The sequence below is a fragment of the Equus asinus genome, chromosome 17 (genome assembly GCF_041296235.1).
Source record: "Equus asinus isolate D_3611 breed Donkey chromosome 17, EquAss-T2T_v2, whole genome shotgun sequence".
Classification (NCBI taxonomy): Eukaryota; Metazoa; Chordata; class Mammalia; order Perissodactyla; family Equidae; genus Equus; species Equus asinus.
The window spans coordinates 48263896-48287695 of record NC_091806.1 but is presented as its reverse complement, the minus strand read 5'-3'; the positions used below and the strand labels follow the sequence as shown (position 1 = coordinate 48287695).

Genomic DNA, 23800 nt, shown 5'->3' with positions numbered 1-23800 from the left:
GTTTTCTTTAAGTTGAATTTGCTTTCTCGGGGTCCTTCAGGTGGAAACTGAGGCCGTTTATTTGAGAACGTCTTCTCTATTTGGACATTTAATGCTCTATACATTTGTGAAAACGCAAATTCAGAGAGGATGTGTTTCACTTTATTTCAGTTTGAAAGAATTTCTAACCTACCTTCTGACTTACTCTTTGATCTGTGGATTACTTAGCAATATGTCATTTCCTTTCCAAATACACAGGTTTTTTTGGGGTTTTTTTTGAGGAAGATTAGCCCTGAGCTGACATCTGCTGGCAATCCTCTTTTTGCTGAGGAAGACTGGCCCTGAGCTACCATGCATGCCCATCTTACTCTACTTTATATGCGGGACGCCTACCACAGCATGGCCTTCTGAGCTGTGCCAAGTCCTCACCCGGGATCCGGGCCGGTGAACCCCGGGCCGCCGAAGTGGAACGTCTGCACTTAACCGCTGCGCCACCGGGCCGGCCCCAATACATGGGTATTTTCAAAAGATCTTTCTGTTATTAATAGCTAGTTTAATTCCATATGGTGAGATAACATACTTTGTATGACTTGAAAATTTTAAAATTTGTTGAGACGTGTTTTCCGGCCCAGAATACAGTCTGTCTTGGTAAACGTCCCATGTGCACTTGAAAAGAATGAGCATTCTGCTGTCCTTGGGCTGAGCGTGCTATAAATGCAGATCAGAGCCTGTTGGTCAATAGTGTGGTTCAAGTCTTCCGTATTCTTGTTTCGTTTCTGTCTGCCGTTCTGTCAAGCATGCAGGGGCGAGGCTTAGGGTTGGACTAATTATTCTCCACTGCTGAGACAAGTGTTTGAGATTTGTCACGACCCCAGGAAGGCTCTTTCCAGCGGTCTCTTTCTCCGGTTCTCTCCAGCCAGCCCAGAGTTTACCCCACGTCTCTAGTGAATCTGTTGGTCTCCTCCCAGTCGCTGGCACTGTTCTCGAGAGCGCCCTTAGGCTTGACCTTCTCCGCACTCTGTCGCCAATGAAGTTGGGTCCTGTGCAGAGGGATTTGGGGCTGTCTCTTCCACTGCCTACCTCGCCCCCCGGGAGAAATCTCTGAGCCACAGCTCTGATGCTGGGGACAGGAGCCATGCTTCCCACTTTAGAAGGACAATAAAGAAACAATGCTCTGAGCCCAAGGTGGAGCCTCTGTCTCAGCCACACTCACTCAAGATTGAGCTTCAGAAACAGGCAGCTGGGGGCGGATGAGAAAGGCTGACACACTGCCCGCCAGACACACTGCCTGGGCAGACGGCCCTCAACTGGAGGCTGGGGGGAGAGGGACCCCCGTGTTCTGGCTGACCAGCCTGCAGTGGAGTCTCTATCCTCTGGAGCTAGGATGAGGGAGGGAGGGCACACATCTTGGTTCCAACACCACGACTCTCACCGTTCTCATCAAGTTCTAGTAGATTTTATTGGATAAATGTTTCTTCATTTAAATGGCCCTAGGACCATTTCCAGACACCGAATGGTCATTAGCATTTTTTTTGAGTGATGTTCTCCAGCTTCCCGTGGGAGTGGAGCTCCCCATGCCATCTGTCATGCTGAAAGTAGAATTCTCCTGCAGCTTCATTATTAAGAGAAATTTGAATATGGGATAATCATGAGCCCCCAGAGGCTAAATGTCTGGTGAAGAAAATGGTGCAGAAAACATATGGCTTCCAAAGGAACATTTCACCTGGGTTCACCTGGCTCTCCTCCAGCAGCCACGACCCACTGTCCGTTTCCCGCTTCCTCTGGCAATCCGGTGGGATCTTGTTATCTCACCCTTTGTGTTCAAAATGTAAATTCCACTCACATTATTGTTTATTTCTTATAGACACTTGTTTTTATTCCTCAAGGTCACAAAGATTTTCTCCTGTGTTCTATTCGTAACGTTTTCTAGTTTTATATTTTACGTTTAGATCCGTGATGGCCTTGGAATTAATTTTGTAAAAAATGTGAGGTTTAGGTCAAGGTGTTTTTTTTTTTTTTTTAATTTGGCTCTTCAATTGCTCCCACGCCATTTGTCGGAAAAGACTCCCTTCTCCATTTGGTTGTCTCTGTGCCTTTGTCAGAAACCAGTTGGTGTTATTTTGGTTTGTCCATGTCCGGACTCACTTCTTTCCCCTGATCAGTGTGTCCACTCCTTTGCCGATGGCACCCCGTGCAGAGCCCTGTAGCTGTGCATGAAGCTCGAACGTCAGGGGATGGCATTCCTCCAGCTTTCTTTCTTTCTTTCAAAATTGTTTTGGCTACTCCAATTTTTTTTTGCCTTTCCACATATGTTTCACTCAGCCGCCACAGTAGGACAAGTCTGTTGAAAAACAGACTTTATTCATTTATTTATTTTAAAATAGACTTTATTTTTTAGAGCGGTTTCAGGTTCACAGCAAAATTGGGCGGAAAGTAGAGACAGTTCCCTGTACCCCCTGCCCCACACGGGCAGGGTCTCCCCCACACGGACACGCCCATCAGACGGGACACCTGTTACAACTGATGCTGATGGACGTGGCCCTGCGGTGACATCTCATTATCACCCAAAGTCCACAGTTTACCTGAGGGTTCACTTTTGGTGTTGTGCGTTTTTTTTCTTTTTTTTGAAAAAAGGTCAACTTTCCATTGTAACTGTCCACAGCGCATCCAGGACTGTCTCCCAGCCACCAAATGGAAGACCAGCTTCCCCTTCCTGCTGAAGAACCCTGGGCTACGCAGCCCCAGGGCCGCTGAGGGTTGGGCCAAGAGCAGTCCATTCCCCAGGCTGATTCTGTCCCCCACACACGTTTCTTGTCCCAGGAGGAAGGTTGGGGATGGGCAAGGCACCTGTCCCCTCCTCCCCTCACGCTGGGGACTCTTAGAAAGTCCCTGTGGGGGGCGCTTCTCCTCCGGCCCCTTCCTGTCCAGAGGGAAACGAGCCCCTCTGGGCATCGCCCCAAAGCGAGGAAACAGGCGAGGCACCCTGTGTGCCCCTGCGCTCCAGCCAAAGCTTGCCTGTGGTCTACGCAGCCGGGGCTCCCGGGGTGCAGGGCGCTGATTCAATCCTATACGCACCAGAGGAAAACCTCAACCGCCATCCTCTCCAAAATGCAAGTCACACAGCAGAAGAAAAAATAAAACAACGGTCCTCATGAAAAGCGACAGCGGCCGGCCAGCCCTCAAGACGCACTGCAACCCTGTCTGGTTGGCGGCAGCCGGAGCGCGGCTCTGCTGGGTGGACGCGGGGCGCCGGTGCTCCCCGGGGAAGGCGGGCCGGGGATGGGTGCAGGGACGGAGAGAGAGAATATAGAGCAATATTTTATATATAGGCAAATATTTATATCTTATATCTTCTGTACAGATAAAAGAGCTGCATTTGCTGTGCAAACACTTACTCGACGTTGAGGAGCTGTGTATCTGTGTTCACAGTGAACACAGGTCTGTAATCTTCTTGAGTGTCTTTCTTGGTTCTGGTTTCGAGATTATGCTGGGCCCCCCAAAGAGAGCTGAGACATGCTCCTTGCTCTTCTATTTTTTTGGAAACAGCCATGTGCAGTTCGTATTATTTCTTCCTTAAAGGTTCTGCATAATTCCCCCGCGATGCCATCCAGACATGGGGTTTTTTAGTGTGTGAGGGAAGGTTTTTTTTGTTTTTTACTGTGATTTCAATTTCTTTGGTAAATATAAGAATATTCACCCTGTCTATTTCTTCTCGAGTGAGCTTGGTGGCTCCCCTTTCGGGAAATTGGTCCCCTTCATCTCAGTTGTCCGATGTGTGTGGACAGACACGTTGCCTGCAGGGCCTGACGGGATGTCCCTCCCGTCACTCCCCACGTGGGTCACTGGTGTCCGCTCTCTTTTTCATCTTGTCCATCTGGCTAGAATTTTATCAAATCTTTGGACCTTTTCACAGACAATATTCTTCGTATATACATTTTTAGTGGTCATTCTGGCCCTTGTGGTCTATCCACTCACCTTTTCACTGTCTAATTCGAATCAACATTTACCACTTTAAGTGGAATGTGGAAATCTTACCAAATACGCACCCCTCCACCCCCTTCATGTTGCATTTGCCTCATGAATTATGCACAGAGACACTGAAAACCCCAGCAGACAACGGCATGAGTTTTGTTTACAACTGTCAACGTTTTAAAGAACCGGAGAGGGTAGCCCATTATATTCAACACGCACATGTTTGCCTAAAACTCGGAGGGGAGGAGGTGTCCTCTCTGAGGAGAAGGCCTGTGGGTGAACCCCCGCTGTGTAACATAGTATACCGAGCTTTTCTCTTGGCAGTTCCACATTCGAGGTCCGGGGGTCCACCCTTGTCTCCGGGCGTGTCCGCTGCCTCACTCCCAGGCTACTTCCTTCCTCTTCCTCTCGCCTGGGGTTTTCTGCGGGCGACTCAGACGCACCAGACGCTGGTGGAGACCCGGAGGCCCAGGGTGGGGACACGTCCTTTCTCTGAAGTTTGGCTTCGACTCTGCCGGGCCGCTCTGGCCCCCACCACTCCAAGACCACTTGATGTGACTTTCTCACTTGGGGTCTTCTGGGCTACAAAGCTCATGTAAAATTGGGTCTCAAACTGCGTAAATGTTGTCACTTCTCAGAGGGACATTCTGATCACCATATCTCAGACTCAGAAAAGAGAGATGTCCTGGCTCGCTCCTTTAGACAGTGGGGTCTTCTCCAGCCGCCCGCACTGAGTGGGTGGAGGCCGTGGGAGTCTCGGCCCCCCGCAGGAGCCCTCAGCCCCCACTGTCCACTGGGCAGCCCCAGACGCCCCCTCTGTCCCCCGCCCCACGTGGCTGGTAACACCGAAGTCTCAGAATGCGTGAGTATGTTGTATGTCCACACAAGAGAACACAGCACAGCAAAAGCGAGCAGGGTTAGGGGTAGGTTCAGGTTATAAGCTCAGCTAAGGATTTAAAAGGATTTTTCTTATCCCACCCAGCAATTAGATTTTTTTTTTAAGCCAGAGGGATTTTCCAGGTTGTGCATCTTCTTGAGTTTCTAGACCCAGCAGACCTCTGATGATGGATTCCATGTTGGAAATGCCCCATCTTCTCAGGGGAGGGCTGGCCGGAGTCCCCTCCCTGGGACGTCACGGGACTGGTCCGGCCGACGGGCAGGGCCAGGAAGACAGAGGCCTGGGATGTGGGGGAGACGGGACTCCTGGGGAGCAGACAGACTGACTGTTTCCCACGTCTCACCGCGTGGCCCTGCGCCTTTGAAGTGAGGTCGCCTGCCTTTACTGCGGGCTTTGATTGTTTAACAGGATCTCTCACCTCCCCCGCGGGCCCGGCAGCCTCTTCTCCCAGAAGGAGGCCCATGCACACAGCCGCAGGCTCGGCTCGGCCCAGGCCCCAGCGTCGTCCCCAGGATATATGCAGACTCTTCAGGTTAAATGCTGGAACCTTCCTGGGGGGGGTCCTTTCCCAGGACTGGTTAGTTGAGGTCTTTGCTGAACTCTGCCCTCATTGTCCTACCATGGTTTCATGCTAAAGGGGCTCCCCGGGGGGTGGGCCTGGGACCGCTGGCTGTGGACCAGACATGACAGAGGGTCGCCTCCCTACAGCCACTGATCAGCATGTTAGCGAGGCTTCGCCAGGGCAACAGAACCAGCAGGATGTGTTTGTAGAGAAGGAGATTTATTTTAAGGAATTGCCCTGCCCTTGTGGAGGCTTGGTGAGTCCAAAATCTGACGTGGGAGGCTGGCTGGCTAGAGACTCAGGAGAGAGTTGCAGGCTGAGTCTGAAGGCCGTCTGCTGGAGATCCAGGGAGGGGCGGCGCTGTATCTGAAATCCAAAGGGCATCTGCTGACAGAATTCCCTCTTGCCTGGGGGAGGTCAGTCTTTTGTTCTACTCAGGCCTTCAACTGATTGGATGAGGCCCACCACATTATGGAGGGCCATCTGCTTTACTGAAAATCCACCAATTAAAATGTTAATCTCATCCAAAAACATCCTCACAGAAACACCTAGAATAAAGTTTGACCAAATATCTTGGCACCATGGTCCAGCCAAGTTGACACATAAAATTAACCATCGCAGTCGGGAATGCAGTAAGTCACATCCTTGCTCCACGTTGGGCCAGTCATGCTTTCTCTGAACGTTAATTTCAAATCCACTGTCAGTGCACAAATTAATCGAGCTCTTAGACTTGGCTGCACAACTGCCAAATCAGGCCTGAGAATTGGTCCTTGGAGTCTCCTGGAGGCAGCAGTGGGGACCCTCTGACCTGGAGGGCATCCTCTATCTTGGGGCCCATCACCCTATGTGACTCTTCACTCTGAGATGGGACAGAGGTAGTCCTGGAAATCACTTTGTGCCCTCCCCCAGGTGATAGGGCCTATGTGGCTTCTCTTTCCTTTTTTGCCCTGACTGCTAGGGAACTCACAGCAAAAGCTGAGCTCTCTGGCTGTCCTTTGCTGGAGCCAGGTGCCAGGACATCATTGTCTCTTCTACTCCTTCTTTCCTTTCTGGGTGTCATATTCATGCTTCACTTTTGCTCTAAGATAATCTGCACCTTCTGGGTGAATGAACCAACGTTCAAGGCGGGGCAGCATCAGGCCATGGGGACACTGGTTTAGATGCTGGGTCTGGACTTCCTGGATCTGTGGTCTGGATTGTGACTTTACGTCTTGGTTCCCTGTTTTTAAATTATGTATTTGGGACAGACTATATAAAACATTTAACTCAGGGCCTGTCACATGACAAATACACAATAAAAGTGAGCTCTCATTATAACTACTTTTTAATCATGATGTTTCTGTGTTAAGGGAAACACTAAATTAGCTCCAAAAGGAGTGGGTACCTTCGGCCGGCAGGGAGCACTCCTGGCCAAGCACAGCCGGGCATAAAGGTGCCAGGCCTTTCTGGGGCCAGCAGCTGGTCCCTGGGAGGCAGAGGTGCTGACAGCCTGGGACTCAGAGGGCCAAGGGCAGAGGCCTGCCAGGGAGGGCCTGGGAGGAGGTCCCCTGCCTGGCTGAGGTGCTCTCTGGGGATCCTGCGGGCACTGCCCCTGCCCTGTCTGCCCTTTGCCGGCTCTGGGGTCAGAGGGAAGAAGCCACGATGAGCATGGGTCTGGGGTAATGCAGGTCTTTATCCTGGTGACCCCAGAACTGTGTGGGTCTCCTGAGAGGAGAGTGGAGGCTCCGGGTGGGCGTGAGTAGCAGGCAGCCCGGGGGCAGGCAGGAGGAGTTTGGGGAGACTGGCTCCTGGCCCTCTGACCCCTCTGGCTGCCTCTTGGTGGGGTGGCTTATGTGGGCAGTGGCCTTGGCAGGGCTGAGGTCTCAGCCTGGGACCTTCTCCAAGCCGCTGGTGTCCAGCACAACGAGGGGCCTCGGAGCCTTGCAACTCTGGGGATGCCAGGCGTTTCTTGCCATGTGGCACCTATGCAACCTCTGGGCAGGGAAGGGAGGCTGTGGTCAGCCCAGAGGAGGCATGGGGCATCCCAGGGCCATGTCCAACAGCTACCAGGGACCTGATCTTCCCCAGACCAGGCAGGCCTTAGGGGCCCAGGAAGGAAGCTGAACCCCCAGCCCCACCCTCAGGATGCTGTACCTCCCGGTAAGACCAGAATGCAGCCACACCAAGCCTGTGCACCCAGCACAGCCACCTCCCCGGCCATCGGGGTCCCCGAATGGAGAGGCCGTGGGGTGTGTGCGTGTGCACGCCAGCTGCCCCAGTCTGGAGAGTGTGTGCTCTCCATGCTCTGCCTGTCCTTTGCCCTCTGGTGTCTCTTATAAATCGAGGCCTTCGGTGCTGGCATGATGGAGGGTTAGTCAGACGGCAAGGTTAGAATTCCACCTGCGCCACCTGCACCAGGGACCTTGCGCTGGTGTGTGCCCGCTGGGCGCCTGGGGCTCGGCTGCTGGAAATGCAGGAAACAACAGGAGCGACCTCGCCTCGCCGCTGGAGGCCTGGAGGAGCCCTCACACCCAGATCGAGACCCGGCAAGGGTCTGCGTTTTGCTCACGGCCGAGTCTCCAGGGTGGAGCAGCAAGCCGGAGACACGGTCGGTGCTCCAGAAACAGGGATGGAGACAGTGGACGAGCTGAACCCAATGACAAAGAGCACCGGAGAAGAGCCACAGAGCATCGAGGATTGGGGTGCGGAGCACTTTAACTTAAAGGGCTCACAGGGCCAGCTGGACATTGAGAGTCTCAGCTTCGCTCCATCCCGCCCCTCCCCCCCACCCCCCCCACCCCCAGTTCTGATCTTGGCTGCAGGGCAGGCTCGATGGGGGGGTGGAGGGAGAGGGGACAAGAGGGAGGAACAGTCAGAGCCCATGGACAGGGATGGGCCCTTCCTGGGCTGGATCTGGCAAAGGGCTTGTTGGAGAAGATTCCAGGGCTCTGGGAGCTCCGGGGCGAGATGGAGACTCCCTGTGGTAAGCCATGGAAAGGGGGGTCACAGGACAGGTCAAGGACTGTGACGGGGTCATTTCCTTCCTCAGGACTCAGGGAATACTACTCCCAGGTCTGGAAGACGGGGGTGGGGCTCTGTCCACTTCCAGGGGAGCCTGGGCTCACCTGAGGTCTGAGATCGAGCCTCAGATCCTGCACTGGCAGCAAACGGGGACACAGCAGCTGGACAGGGAGCAGCCACAGGAGCTACAGCCCCCACATGAGCCACAGTCCCCCTTGCAGACCCCACAGGAGCCACAGCCCCCCTTGCAGCCCCCACAGGAGCCACAGCCCCCTTTGCCACAGCTGGAGCAGGAACAGGCTGGCACACAGCAGCACACGGGCTTGCAGCAGCACACGGGCACACAGCAGCTGGAGCCACAGCCCCCACAGCTGGAGCCGCAGCCACAGCAGCCCATGGTTCTGGTGGGTTGAGGGTGGAGCAGGTCAGAGGATCAGGTAGAGAAGGGAGGGTCAGGTGTGGACTCTCCTGGGCCCAGAGCCTTTATATCCTTGTCCAGAGTCAGCTGTGATGCTGGGCACGTGGTCACTTCCTGGTTCCTGTGTGTGCCATTTCCCCAGGGAAACTGCCTTTGTTTGTTTGTTTAATCTTAGGATAACCTCAGTGGTGTCACAGTGTTGCATCTTTTCTTTAGTTCCTGATTCCCCTCACACGGTCCCTGGAAAATAACAATGCCGTCTGTCTCTGTGTCAGGTGCAGATGATGGGGACAAGGCCTTGGCTTTGTGGCTGTGTCCGTTGCTGCTGCCTACACTCGTTTTCTGTGGCTGCTGGAACAAATGACTGCAAAGTGTGTGGCTTAAAGCAATAGAAACGTGTTCTCTCCCAGTTCCAGAAGCCAAAAGTCCAAAATCAAGGTGTCAGCAGGGCCGTGCTCCCCTCTGGGGGGTCTCTAGGGGAGGACCCCTCATTGCCTCTTTTAGCTTCCAGGGGCCCTGGCGCTCCTCGGCGTTCCTCGGTTCTAACAGACCTCTAACTCTGTCCTCACGTGGCCTTCCTCTCCTGCGTGTCAGTGTCTCAGTCTCTCTTCCTTTGTCATATGAGGACTCCAGTCATTGAATTAGGGCCAACTCTAATCCAGCACAACCTCATCTTGACTATATCTACACGGACCAGATCTCCAGATAAGGTCCTATTCTGAGGATCCAAGTGGACGTGAATTTGAGGAGGATACTGTCTAACCCAGCGCACGGCCCCATCAAGTTCCTGATGTTGCCCCCGATGCTGCCCTGGTTCTGAAAGCCCCAGGAAGATGTTCATAGGAGGCACAAGGAGATGAAGTCCATGGAGACACTCTGGAACAGGCAATCCCATTCTGCTCATCATCTCTGGGAAGAACAGGATAGGATTCAGGACCAGGGCAGAACTCAGGACCAGGGCAGGACTCAGGACCAGGGCAGGACTCAGGACCGGGGCAGAACTCAGGACCAGAGCAGTACTCAGGACTAGGGCAGGACTCAGGACCAGGGCAGGACTCAGGATCAAGACAAGACTCAGGATCAGGACAGGACTCAGGATCAGAACAGGGCCCAGGATCAGGACAGGAGTCAGGATCAGAACAGGGCCCAGCATCAGGACAGGACTCAGGATCAGAACAGGGCCTAGGATCAGGACAGGGCTCAGGATCAGAACAGGGCCCAGGATCAGGGCAGGGCTCAGGATCAAGACAAGACTCAGGATCGAGACAGGACTCAGGATCAGGTCAGAACTCAGGATCAGGGCAGGACTCAGGATCAGAACACGGCCCCAAATCAGGCTAAGAACCAGGATCAGGACAGGACTCAGGATCAGGGGAGAACCCAGGATCAGGACAGGACTCAGGATATGAGTTAGGGTTCTCCCCTGGACTCCTGGGATCCTGGTATGTCTTAGCTGGAAAGAAGGAGCCTGACTCCAGATCCAGGACCCATGGCCCCACAGGGTGCTTTCTCAGGACTGGTTGACTCAGGGCCTGCTGGTTTAGGGGTTAGAGCTGGTGTGTTGGGTAGCCCCTTGCAAGACACAGATGGTACCCTCCAACTGGGATGGTGGAGTTGGAGATGGTGGAGTTCACAATAGCTGAGAGGGGGCTACTGCTACCCATGAGCTGGGTTGGCATGGGGAGAGCCCAGGGACTGAAACTCTGAAAGCCATGCTGTGAGCAAGGCCATGTCCCCACGTACACGCAGCACTGTGGCCCTCAGTACAGGAACACCCCCACAGTCAGCCCAATGGGACTGCCAGGAAGAGGGTCGAGGGGAGATGTGCCATTGCTGGTGGCTCCACCTCTATCATCCCCTCGGAGGCTGGGGGCCAGGGGACCTGAATGATGTGTCCTCAGAGGTCAGCTGCTGGGGAGAAGGGCAGATGTGGTCCTGGAGGGCCACATCGCGATACCCAGCACCAATGACAGCACAGGCTCAGCACCAGCCCCTGAACTTGCACGGCCAGTGCAGAGGGAAATATGGAGGCCTCGTCCAGTGTGGGTAAGAAATTCAAGAAGAGCTGTCGCCTCACGTCTGTCAGGATGGCCATCATCGAAAAGACAAGAGACAGCCAGTGCTGGCGAGGATGTAGAGAAAAGGGAACCCTTGTGCACTGCTGGTGGGAGTGTAAACTGGTGTGGCCACTGTGGAAAACAGTGTGCAAGCTCCTCAAGAAATTACAAATAGAATGACCACATGATCCAGCAACCCCACTTCTGCATATGTATACAAATGAAATCATTATTTTAAAGAGATATCTGCACCCCGTGCTCCTTACAGCATCATTCACAGCAGCCAACGTATGGAAACAACCTGAGTGTCCATCAACAGTTGAGTGGATAAAGAAGATGTGGTCTGTATAGGCAATGGAGTATTATTCAGCCTTAAAAAAGAAGGAGATCCTGCCATTAGTGACGATGTGGATGGACCTTGAGAGCATTATGCCAAGTGAAAAACGCCAGACAAAGAAAGATAAATACTGCATGGGATCACTTAGATGTGGAATATAAAAAATAAAAAAAGCTGAACTCATAGAAACAGAGAGTAGAAAAATGGTTGCTAGAGGCTGGGGGGTGGAGGAAATAGGGAGAGGTCGGAAAGGAAGGAAGGAGGGAACAAGGAAAGAAGAGAGGGAGGGAGGGAAGGAGGAAAGAAGGAAGGAAGGAAGGAATCGCAGCTGAGGGCAGCAGGGCCCCTGTTACCTGCATCTTCTCATCTATAGTCCTCGTCCAATCTCCTCTCCACATCATGGTCAATTATCCTGGGCTCGTGGAAGTCCGTGGGCATCCATGTGTTCTTGTGAAATACATAGTAGGTGTGTTATTGTTTGTTGGTTTGTCTGTTTGTTTCTTGGTGAGGAAGATTGTCCCTGAGCTAACATCCGCTCCAATCGTCCTCTATTTTGTATGTGGGACACCGCCGTGGCATAGCTTGATGAGCCGGTGTGCAGGTCCATGCCCAGGATCTGAATCTGTGAACCCTGGACCACCAAAGCGGAGCATGCAAACTTAACCATTATGCCACTGGGCCAGCCCCTGTAGGTGCGTCTTTAACCCCACAGATTGGAGGGTCTGAAGAGCAGCCCGTGTTGCTGCCTGAGCAGTGCTTTTCAGCAATGAGCGCATCCTGTCTCCTCAAAGACACCACCTACCCACAACCCCTCATCCCACCCTGTTGCCCCTGAGGGCAAAGCTGCAGGGAGCACCCCAGACTGCAGCCTCTGAGGATGGGTTGGGGCTGCAGGACATGCCTGCTCGGGCGAAAGTCCCTGTGAGGAGGAGGTCCAGTCTCTCGTAGAACCACTGCCTGGGGGCCAACCCCACCTCTCCTCCCCTCCCTCCCACTGGTCCAGTGAATTTGGGCGATCTGGTAACCTCTCTGGCCCTCAGACTCTCTTCATCTACAAAACGGGGTTAGCAGGGACCACTTTGAAGGAGAGAGTTAATGAAAACTGAGTTGCCGGCCCTTTGCAGGCTCCCAGTGAGAGTGCGGTCACTGTTTCACTCGCTGTCTGTGTCTCCTGGGCCCGAGTTGCTTTCCCGCATGCGCAGGCCTGGAAGGGTCTGGGGAGCAAGCAGAAAGCGCTGCAAAGTCCACGGGCGCCCCCTTGTGCCAGCATCCGAGTCTGTGGATGGTCAGGGGAGAGGAAGCCAGCTTCCCAGGGCTTGGAGGCAGGGACCCAGGGCTGCCTTCGACTCCCCAGGGGACCACGGCACAGTCTGGTGCAGAGACAGGGCATCAGCGTGGCCCCCTGGGTCCCCTCCTGCCCAGGAGAAGAGCCCTGGGACCGAGGCGACCTACTCTTATTGTCCCTCTCTCCTCCAGGCTGAGCTTTCCTGGAGCTGACTCAGGTCCCGTAGGAAGGGACTGGGCAGGGGAGTATGACAAGAGCGAGGACCTCACCTCGGGTCAGACACCACTGGGCTCCTTCTCACCATGTGTCCAGGGCGGTGACGGCCAGTATGCGCCCCCAGAGCCAAGCGTCCGGCTGTTCCCTCCGTGGCTCCCTGGCCCTGACCCCGCAGGTCCCCCAGGCTCAGGCCCACAAGGAAGTAGCTCCAGCATTTGCTGGCCTCTGGGTGGCCTCCCTGTTCCTGTCCCTTCCCTGGCACCTGCCTTCTTCCAGGTCCCTGCACCCAAGCCCCATCCCCATCACTCAGGGGTTGTCTGTGTCCTAGGGAGACTCTGGTCCTCATCACGACTGTTGTCAAGTTACTTAGCTCTCTGTGCCTCCTTTTCTCAATTCTAGAATCGCAGTAGTAACGGCAGGGCACGTCCCACTAACCAGAAAATGAAGCGGGAGGATGCAGGTCTCCGACTGCTCAGGTGCAGCAGTCTGTGGGACTGAGAGGGCGCCACCTGGTGGCAGCATGTGTACAGGGCGGAGGACCAGCCAGAGAAAGGCAGGCTTTTCCCCCAGACATCCCGTGTCTCCAGAGAGTGACCAGCTGACCTCTGAGCTCTGGGGTCTGCAGGAGTCCACCAGGCTCTCAAGGGGCCGTGTCCCCAGCTGGTTATGCACCCAGGGGTCCAATGAAACCCCTGGGGGCTCCGAAGCAATTATGGCCCCCTCTCCTAGGAGATCCAGAAAGCAACATGGAACCGAACTAAGCTGGTGCCTTGTTGAAGTTCTGTTCTTCCCAATCACGATGCCTTTGATGCTTTTTAAAAGATAAAACCTTGTATCCTGAAAATGTTGTTTCTGTGGGCTCCTTTCCTGGGACCCAGAGCAGGTGCTCAGGTCGGACACCAGTGGAGCCAAACCAGCTGGGGGTCCAGCGAGGCTCAGCCAGGATTCCGAGGGGAAAGCGCCCGCAGTTCCATGCTGCGTGATGGCTGTGGGTTATATTTTGCCATTTGTGCTTGTATCCATTTGGGATGGCTCAAAGCTTCCGCTCTTTTCTGTGACCCTCTACAACCAGCTCACAGCCCACTGAGGTGTGAACAGGGCAGAGGCTCCGGCCCCATCTCCTCCTACCTCTCAGCTTGGAGAGCAGAGCGAGGGGGCCTGGGGAGAGCCCAGGGCAGGATGGTGGGCGCTGGGAGTGAGGACCCCTGGGGAGGTGGGACAGGGGCCTTCCGGGGGTGGCAGTAGAGAGGGGCTGGCTAACACCTCAAAGTTGGCCATCACTCCAGCCCCCGACTCTGCCCAGGGTGGGGTCTTCTGCTTCCTACCTGTCATGGGGCTTCCCCAGCATGGGGCTCTGTGGCTTTGTGGCTGTTCCAGCTTCGCACCATGGGGAACTGTCCTCTCCTCCATCTGAACACGTCGGGTCACATGCTCCTTGCCTCTGACGCCCCTTGTACCCTCAGCTTAGGTGGCCATGGCAGAATTGGAGAGATCCCCCCTGGAGTGAGGAACTGCCATCCCCATTTTCTCTCTGTCCAGAATTTTCCAATGCATTGCAGACTTTATTCTTTCCGCTGTTTAATGACCATTGTGTTAGTCCCCATGGAAGGTTCTGGCAGCACCCAGGGATTGAGAAACGTGCATTTTCAAACTGGGTGGACTGACGAGGCTGCCTGAGCCCTGGGCCTTGGTGCTGGTGGATGAAATGGAGTGAACTCTGCCTTCCCTCCCGGCCTCTGTGGGGACTCCCAATCGTGAAAGCAAATGCCTGCTGCCCGGCTGCTCCTCTGCACCGCGGCTCCCGTGGGAGGGCCACAGTTTCATGCCGTGGCTCTGTGGCCTCATCTGCCCATGAGGCTCCCTCTGCTGCTCCCTCCTCTCTCAGACAGCTTTTTCTGTCTGTGCTGGGTTGTGGCTATGTCCTCCCTGAGCACTCGCTCAGAGCGTCCTGGCTGGAGACAGAAGTAAGCCAGCAGAAACCTGTTTGGTCAGCTCGGGCTGCTGTAACAGAAGCCACAGCCATTTATTTCTCACTGTTCTGGAGGCTGGAAGTCCAAGATCAGGGAGGAGGCACGGCTGTCGGTTCTGGTGAGGGCTCTGTTTCTGGTTTGCAGACGGCTGCCTTCTCACTGTGTCATCATGTGGAGGAGAGAGTGTGAGCTCTGGTGTCCTCCTCTTCTAGGAGGGCACTAATCCCATCATGGGGGCCCCATCCTCATGACCTCATCAACCCTAATTAACTCAAAAGGCCTCACTTCCAAATGCCATCACCTTGGTGATTAGGGCTTTGACAAACAGATTTGGGGGGACACAACTCAGTCCATAGCAAATCCCCAGTCCGCTCAGACAGCTTGATCACCGCCTGGTGTGGCCGGGTGTCCCCTCTCCTCCGTGTTCCCAGCCTGGTTCCAGGGCCCCTCCCAGGAGAGGAGCTGGCTGGGAGCCTGGGTGTGTGGAGAACTTTGGCTCCCGCCTCCTCAGGCCTTCCCTTCACAGGCCTCACCCCACCCCAACCCCTGGGGCCCGATGTGCACACCCGGGGCAGTGGTTGCAGGGGTCCCAGCAGAGAAGCGGGCCCTCAGGCTCAGGGGTGTGGCTCAGACAGTCAGGGCAGACATCTCGGCCTCTGGCCTGGGCAGCAGAGGCTGTGTCTTGTCCACCCTGCATCCCTCTGCTGGTCAACCATTTCTCCTCCTCGCATCAATCATTTACACAGTACCAGCTGTATGCAGAGCCTAAGAGGGGAGACGCAGAGAGAACAGAGGCTCTGTGCCAGCAGAGGGGCCATAGACGGTACAGAGAGTGTGGGGCTGGCCCGGGCGCAGGGTGTGGGCTGTGGGGCCAGGCCAACAAGCTGACTTTGTCCTGGAAATTGGAAGTTAGTTATTTTCCTTGTTCCCCTCATCTACTTTTCATTACAGAAAGTAATCCTTAAATCCATCGCTGTCTAATCAACAGACGAGTTACAGATACAGCAAAAGAGCCCTGACCACCCCCTCCACACACCAGCGCTCCCTTAGCAATTGGGGAGCAGCCCAGGGGGATTTGGGAAAAGGGCTGTGATCAGAGGAGGACTTGGGAGGAGAACACGGGCCCTGGGGGCACGCAGAGGCATGGAGGGACGGGGGTCAGAGATCGGCCATGGCTGCCCTCTGGGAAGCCCGGGGTGGGGGTGGGGGGTTCCTGCCGATGCTGGGGAGGGAGAGTCAGTCAGGATGAGGCAGCCAAGGCTCTGAGCAGCCAGTGCTGTGGGGCCTACCCATCTGAGCAGGTGCTGGGGCTGCGGAGGACTGCTGGAAAACCCCCAGGACAGCTGAGAGCCAAGGGAGAGCAGGGGCCTCCTGCTTCCTGAGCCCCAGAGGGTGTTCTGCAGGAGCCCCAGCACACTCAGACCCTGTGAGCCTCCACGGGAGCCCCAGTTTCCCCCAGAGCCTGAGCAGCCACACTCGCTGCTCCCCACTGCTGCCTCCTGCGGCTGCAAGTGTAACCCAGGCAGCTGCTGCTCCCTGAAGAAAGGACTTTGCTCCAAGCCAGGGATCCATCCACTCGAGGGTTCAGCGACAAAGGCCCTTATTACTCACGGAAAGCGAAAGGAACATCAGCATATTTCCACGGCTTCCCTTTGCCCCCAAGTCCCACAGCAAGAGATGGGGAAAAAATGACAATGGGCCCAGGTGACATTTGCACAGCCAGCAATATTGTAGCAAACAGGAGACATTGTAGCAAAGAGGAGACATTGTATCAAATAGGAAACATTGTATCAAACAGGAAACCTTGTAGCATGTGGCCAACCCCCCCAGGAAGCCAGCTCAGCCATCCCCTGGAGCCACAGCAGGGCTGCCACACCCTAGTGGCCTTCACCCACTGGGTGGCCTGTGAGCAGCTCAGGAAAGGGCTCTGTGTGGCAGGGGATGGTGGGGCCTGCAATCTGGGCACACAGCAAGCACACGCACGGAGCTCGGGGCCCATGTTGACGGCCTCTCCCACACTGACCAACGCTGTGAGACAGAACGGAGGCAAAGCTGAGGGAGAAGATCCCGTGCTGCCAGCATCCTGGTCTCAGGCCTTCCCCAAACACCGAAGGTTTGTGAAGACACTGCTGCCCTGCAGATGGCAGGTGTGGGTGCTGGCCTGGTGTCACCACCGCCTCGTGCAAGGCAGGGCTTCCAGCCTGGCCTGTGGCTGTCTCCCCTGTGGAATCTGGGATCACATCCCTCTCACCATCCTGAGGATTCGTTTTCTTCTTCAAACCTTCCTCTGGGGTAAAGCCATTCGTTTTTGGCACCAATACCTTGGCATCACCAACAGCCTTGGGGGACAAGCCACTCACTTCCTTGTTCTGTTACAAGCCATTCTATCTTAGCTGAAATGAAAGGCTCCACGAGCAAATTCATTTTCTGTAGCATTGAAGCGGCTTCTAGCTCAGCCATGACAAGGAGGCCAGGGGGTCATCACGTCATTAAGCCGCAACGTGACCGTGCCAACCCCGTCTCTCCATCAGCATCAGTGGGGAGCATTTGTCGGCCACAATCGGTCTACACTTCAATGAGAAAAGACCCCCAACTTCCACTTCTGACCTTATACACTGAAGCACTGTTTGCATTTGTGACCCTGAACATGTGTCCCTTTGTCATCAAGAAAAACAAATGCAGGTGTCTAAAAATAACCCAAATTAAATTAATAGCCAAACAAACTCAGAGTGTGGTTAAAACACCTGTGCGATAGAATCACAAAGTTACTTACCATCAACATCGAGAGGACTCAAAGATTTAGCAAAACACCAAAACCCAAATAAAATGGTCACAATAAAGTGTTAACCACATGGATGAAAAACGTTCAGGCAAATAGTTAAAAAGAAAGAAAGAAGGCTGAGGCGCCCTCCATCTGTCACGGTGGCGGGGCACGGAGATGTTATCAGTCGGGGCCCGGATGCAGACTGCTGAGCCAGGCTGCTACAGCGGATGCTGGAGACACTGCTGGAAGGAGCCTGGGAAGTGGACCCAGAGCCGGAAACTATCCCTGGGCTTGGAAACAGCAATTTCCCCAGCGAGAGTTGATCTCCAGAAGCACTAACAGCGTGATTTACAGAAGGGGTGCTCGTTAAAGATTTCCAGTGTTGAAATAGAAGAGGGGCAGCCTCACTCGGAGGATTTTTAAGCCGTTAAAATCCTGCGAGTAAAAAAGGTGAATGTTGTGAGAAACGCACACATACCGCTCTCTTTGCATGGTCACACAGTTGTGCAAGGAGCAGTCAGGGTGTGCAGGAACACGGGAGGGCCTTCAAGAGAGTGCTAAGCGTGGGTGTCTCTGGGTGGTGAGATTATGGTGCACTTTAACTCATGTCTCCTTTTATTCTACAGGAAATAGCACCACTCTAGGTTTTTCAAAATCTAGTAATTATTTAGAAAGAGGCAGTATATGACAGAAAACCCCCAGTAACAATGGCTTAAAGAAGACAGACTTTTAATACTCATTCACATTTTTAAAAGACTCTAGATGTAGAGATGATTGAGGCCAGTTATGAAGAAGCCAACATATAATCAGGTGTCCAAGCTCCCTCTGTCTTTCTGCTCCACAATCCTTGCAGATTTCCATGCATTGTGGCTTAAGATGGCTGCTGGAGCACCCACCATTTCATCAGCGTTCTAGAAAGCAGAGAAGAACACAAGAGAAAAGACAAAAGAGTGCTCTAACCCCTAGAGAAAAGACAAAAGAGTGCTCTAACCCCTAAGTGTGTTCCTTTTAAGAAAGAGAGCTAAACATACAGTGACCATGTGACCAGCAATCCCACTCCTCGGTATCCACCCAGAGAACTGAAAGCAGAGGTGGGAACAGGTCCTTGTGCTTCCACACTGATAGCCACATGCCTCACAACACCCAAAAGGTGGGAACAACCCAAGTGTCTATCAACAGATGGGATGATGTACAAGATGTGGTCCATCCACACAGTGGAATATTATGCAGCCACAAAAAAGGAAGGAAATCCTGACATGAGCTACCACATGGATGAATCAGTGAAGACATGATGCTGAGTGAAATAAGCCAGCCACAAAAGGACAAATACTGTGTGGTTCCGCTCAGATGAGGTCCCCAGAGTCGTCAAATTCAAGAGACAGAAAGCAGGATTGTGAGTGCCAAGGGCTGGGGGAGAGGAAGTCAGTGTTTAACGGGGCCAGTTTCAGTTTGGGAAGATGGAAACTTCTGGAGATGGCTGTTGGGGATGGCTGCACAACAATGTGAATGTACTTAATGTCCCCAAATGTACACTTCGAAATGACTAAATTGGCAAATGTTTTGTTCTATATACACAAGAAAAAAACAGAAAAGAAAGACAAGAAAGAAGGAAGCACCTGCCTGCCGGGATGCTTGACGAACATGGCCGTCCTTTCTCCGGGGCCAGCACGCAGGCCCGTGGCTGCGGCCAGCGTGAGGGATCGGGGCGCACAAGAGGACCAGGGCAGGGTTCTGGGTCCTGTTGCTAATGAGGGGGAGGGACAGTGCAGCCTTGTCGTGTCTGGCCCCGGGTCACCCGTGAGAAGGCGGTGAGGTGCAGTGGGTGGGGGCCCTGAGGGCCCTGGTGGCACTGGAAGGAAGGAGGCAGGAGCCGCTCCACGTCCACCGTGGCTGGCTGCACTGAGGAGCTTATTCTTCTGGAAGCAGTTGGGAGCTAGTGAGGATACTCAGCGAGGGCACAGAGGACTGAGTTTGCCTTGTGGGTTCACGGGGAAGGGACAGCTGCAGAGCCAGCACAGCAGCCGTGGGGGCCTGGGGTAGCCCCAGAAGGGCGGCGAGCAGTGGAATTAGAGGTGGGGTGTCGCTGCCAAACAGGAGAGACGTGGACGACACGGGCCTGCCTGACATGCTGCTTTGAGATGGGAACTAGGGACTGAGGGGGGACAATGCCCAAATGCCCGCAGGGCCTCTGAGCTGGACGCTCGTGTCAAGGCTGATGCCATTCACCAAACAGGTCACGTAGGGGACTCAGGCTCAGACTAGCCCTGTGGGGAGGGCGGTGACATCCATCCAGCCACATCTGAGCCCAACGGCTGGCGCTCAGAAGGAGCTGTGTGTCTGCAGCAGAGTTGGGATCATCCTCATGTGTCAGATACGGAGACCCAAGGATGTCACGTTGGACATCCTGGCCTTGGAGGGCTGAGCAGATGAGTAGGGACCCTGCAAGGAGAATGAGTGGTGGGGGGTGATGGTGGTTTTGGAGGTGACAGCAGGGCCACAGCCTCCAGAACAGCCACGGCCTCCAGAACAGCCACAGCAGCCCATGGTTCTGGCGGGTTGAAGAGCAATAGGTCAGAGAGACAGCTAGAGAGGGAGGGATCAGGGCCCAGAGCCCTTGTGCTGGGAGCCCTCTTGTCCCTCTGTGGCTTTGCTACTCCAGGACCCCTGTCTGCAACCCCATCCAGCTCCACCTGTGCATTACTGACCCCCCAACCGGCCTCCTACTTGGGGTCTGGGCGCCTGGTTCTCCGTGAAGTGGGGCTTCTCAGCATCTGTGTGCAGTTGCAGATCCAGGGCCCACTCTCAGCCTCTGCTTCCAGAACACACCAGAGTGTTCTGGCGCCCTGGCCCCTGGACCTGCAACCACTTGGGGGACAGAGAAGTCTCCTGCTCTATACTTAAGGAGCTCTTCCCCAGGCTGGAGGCCATTTGTTCCCCACCCAGGGGTCCCCAGACCCCCATCAGCACTGCCAGCCCAGACTCAGGCTGACCCCCCGGGTGGCCAGGCCATGAGCTGATGCGTCCCCCAGACGGGGCTGTGTGGAGCTGGCGTGACTCGCGCGGTGTCGCAGCCCACCCCGCAGGGACCTGAGCGAGCCCTGTGGAACGTTACAGCCAAACGAGAGGAGGGAGGGGGACAGATGTGCGGTCCTGTAAACAGTCTGATTTCTCAACGTAAACCAGATCCTGGCCCCGCACGTCAGGTAAACATCTGCATTGGAGCCGGGCCCCCCACCTCCACAGAGGCCCCGGGCCTGCATCGCCTACTCTGGGACACGTCAGAGGGACCGCCGAGACATTTGGTAATTAGGCAAAATTGGTCTTGCATTCCTGCTCTAAATCCCCAAGATCTCTGCAATTTTAGGTCTTCTCAAAAATGAAAACATTTGGTAATTAAATGACACTGGTGAGAAAAGCATAGAGTGCTCTCTCAACTGGAAAATACCAATTAAGGAAGGAATTCTCATTTCCACCCACCTTGGGCTGAGCCGGGAGCTTATCTTTGCTCTGAGGAATCTGCTGGGCTAAGGCCTGCGGAAGGGAGGAGGCAGGGGCTGCTCCCCGGAGCTCCTCTGAACCGTGGCCTGACCCCGAGGGGCCCCGGGCTGCTCAGGGGGACGGAGAGGGGGCCGAGCCGAGCCTGGCTTTCTGACAGCGCGATTTGATTTGGGGGTGGGAGGCCCCAAGATTGCATCCAGCTGTGTGGCAGCACCAAGGACAGTGGCCTTGACAGTCAATGTCAGTGAGGACTTGAGCTTCCCTGCCAGCTGGCTGGGTCCCCCACTGCGGTCCTCACTCCTGTGTGGACCTCAGCCCTTTTGCCCAGTCTGCACTCACCAACATGTCTTCATTTAAAATGCTCATAGCTCTGGTTTCATTCCTTTTCAATTCGTCTCCATCTTTGTTAACATTTAATTTTATCTTTCCGATAATGTAAAACATTAAAATGGCTCTGGAATTTAAAACTTCCTGTCCTCACCCACCATTTCATTAGTTTTGGTTCACTCTACTGTGGTTTTTTTTTCTTGCAAGAATAACTAGATACATGCATATTTTCTTCTTTCCCTTTCTTTCTTACACCAGAGGTAGCATACAGTATATGCTCTTCTTTGAAATCTCATAATATTTTTTTTAGAACTTTTTATTTTAAAATTATTGTAGATTCACAGAAAGTGTCAGAAATAGACCCGAGCGTTCCCCTGTACCCTTCACACAGTATACCCGGTCGGGTACATGCTACTCAGTGCAGTGCTGTGTCGAAGCCAGGCACCGGGCATTGCTACAGCGTGTCTGGTCTAGGCCACAGTATCACACGTGTGAGCTCGAGTGACAGGACTGCCCATCCCCAGAGTGATCTGCCCCCTTCATAGTCACAGACCCCACCCCACCCTCCCTAACCCTTAATTAGCACTCGTCCTTTTTCTGTGGCTATGATCTTGTCATTTTGAAAATGCTGTGTAAGTGGCATCATGCAGTATGTGACCATTTGAGATGGGTTTTAACCTTCACTCAGCATAACGCCCTGGAGATCTTGCATGCATCAGTGGTTTATTTCTTTTTATTGATAAGTGGTATCCCAAGGTATTGATGTACCACCGTTGCTTTGGCCATTCACCTATTGAAGGATATTTCAGTTGTTCCCAGTTTTCACCATTACAAATACAGTTCCTATGAATAACCATGTCCGTTTTTTGTGTGTGAACATAAGATCTCATTTCTCTGGGAGAAATGCCTGGGAGTGCAATTGCTGGGCCATATGGTAAGTGTATGCTTAATTTTTAAAGAAACTGTCAAACTATTTTGCAGAGATGTTGGACCATTCTGCGTTCCCACCAGCTGTGCTCTCCAGTTCTTCTGTACGTTGCCAGCATTTGGCATTGTCATTATTTTTTATGTTAGCTGTTCTAACAGGTGTGCACTGATATCTCGTTGTAGTCTTAATTGCATTTCCCAGGTGGCTAATGATGTTGCATATCTCTGCATGGGCTCCCAGCCACCCAGGGTCTTCTGCTGTGACCTATCTCATCCTGTCTTCTGCCCATCTTGTTTGTCTCTTTACAGTTGAGTTTTGAGAGTTCCTTACATATTCCAAATGTGAGTTCTTTGTCTGATATGTGACTTGCAAACATTTTCTCCCAGTCTGTAGCTTATCTTTTCATCCTCTCAACAGGGACTCTGGCAGGGCAAAAGTTTTAAATTTCACTGAAGCCTAATTCATTGATTTTTTAAAAACTTTGGTGGATTGTGTTTTTGATGTCATGTCCAGAACCCTGCCAAGCCCCAGGTCCTGAAGATTTTCTCCTATGTTTCCTTGCAAAAGTTTTAGGTTTTGTATTTTATGTTTACGTCTGTGATCCAATATGAGTTAGTTTTTTTATAAGGTCGTGTCACAGATTCCCCCCTGCCCACCCCCCACGGCTACCTGATTGCTCCAGCACCGTTTATGGAAAGGACGTCCTTCCTCGCTTGATTGCTTTTGCACCTGTGTAAGATGCCCATCGGCCATACGTGCGTGGTCAACCCTCGGGCTCCATTCGGTCCCATTTGCCTCATGTCCCTCCTGTCCAGTGCTCTCTGGATCTCTGTAGCTTCATAATAAGGCTTCAGATCGAGTCGTGGGATTCCTCCAACTTGATTCTTCTTTTCTTTTAAGTGTAGCTATTCTAGTTTCTCTTGCCCTTTCATATTGATTTTGGAGTCAGTTTGTCTATTTCTACAAAAAGTTTTGTCTGGGGTTTTGATAGGGATTGTAGATCCATTAGGAATTGTAGATCTATGTAGATCAATTTAAGAAAAGTTTAATTAAAATATAAAAGCAATCAACCGAATTGACTACATTAATATATTTAATGAGGAAAATGACATAGACGACACCCAAAATGATCCCCTACACCTGAGCTCCTCTGAGAACCATCTGCTCACAGGTCCAGTCTGTTCTTTCTCTTGAGCTGCTAGTCTTTTACTTATTGATTTGTGTAATCAATTTGCTTTTTTTTGCTGAGGAAGATTAGGCCTGAGCTAACGTCCATTGCCAATCCTCCTCTTTTTTTGCTTGAGGAAGATTAGCCCTGCGCTAACATCCATGCCAATCTTCCTCCACTTTACATGTAGGACGCCACCACAGCATGGCTGATGAGTGGTGTGGATCTGCGCCCAGCATCCGAACCGGCGAACCCCGGCTGCCGAAGCAGAACACACTGAACTTAACCACTACGCCACAGGGCCAGCCCCTGGATGTTAATATTTTTATCATTTTATTTGTTAGAAACGTGTTCTCCCAAATCTCTAATACTTCTCTTTGTTTGTGGCTCCCAGAGAGGTGTTTAATTTTGCAGGAATCAC

General features: G+C 53.3%; 1 long non-coding RNA gene across 1 annotated transcript; it reads right to left on the bottom strand.

Moving 5' to 3' along the window:
* Positions 1-1241: 1241 nt before the first annotated feature.
* LOC139040823 (uncharacterized) lies at positions 1242-21104 on the bottom strand. Its single transcript, XR_011495223.1, has 5 exons — positions 20936-21104; positions 15261-18369; positions 14050-14853; positions 11577-11854; positions 1242-9738 (listed from the first exon to the last, which is right to left on the bottom strand). It is a non-coding gene; the product is annotated as an uncharacterized lncRNA (long non-coding RNA).
* Positions 21105-23800: the final 2696 nt, after the last annotated feature.